The sequence below is a fragment of the Arachis duranensis genome, chromosome 4 (genome assembly GCF_000817695.3).
Source record: "Arachis duranensis cultivar V14167 chromosome 4, aradu.V14167.gnm2.J7QH, whole genome shotgun sequence".
NCBI classification, from domain to species: Eukaryota; Viridiplantae; Streptophyta; class Magnoliopsida; order Fabales; family Fabaceae; genus Arachis; species Arachis duranensis.
In genome coordinates, this window is record NC_029775.3 from 49,231,675 (window position 1) to 49,232,020 (window position 346).

A 346-nucleotide genomic window follows, 5' to 3' on the forward strand; every position below is an offset into this window, starting at 1 on the left:
ATTATCAGAGAGGAGCACAAGGGAGTGGAGCTTGCAATTTCATTAAAAATACCTCCCCCTAAGTTGCCATCATCCTTCACAACATTCAAGTGGGTAAAATTCATATCCCTTAGCTTTCTAATTCCACTTGATTATGGGCTACTGGAGACGGATGGTCAACTTAGAGCTCTTTGTGACATTAAGAGTAAGCGGAAGATGACCAGTGGTAAGAATTATCCTGCAAGGTTCATTACGGTTGGAAGCTTTAAGTTTAAACGCAAAAGTTGGTGTAAAGCTCAACTGAATGGGTCTAGGAAGCTGTTTGGTCGCTGCAGTGAGAATTCAGATCACCTTTCACCCGGCTGGG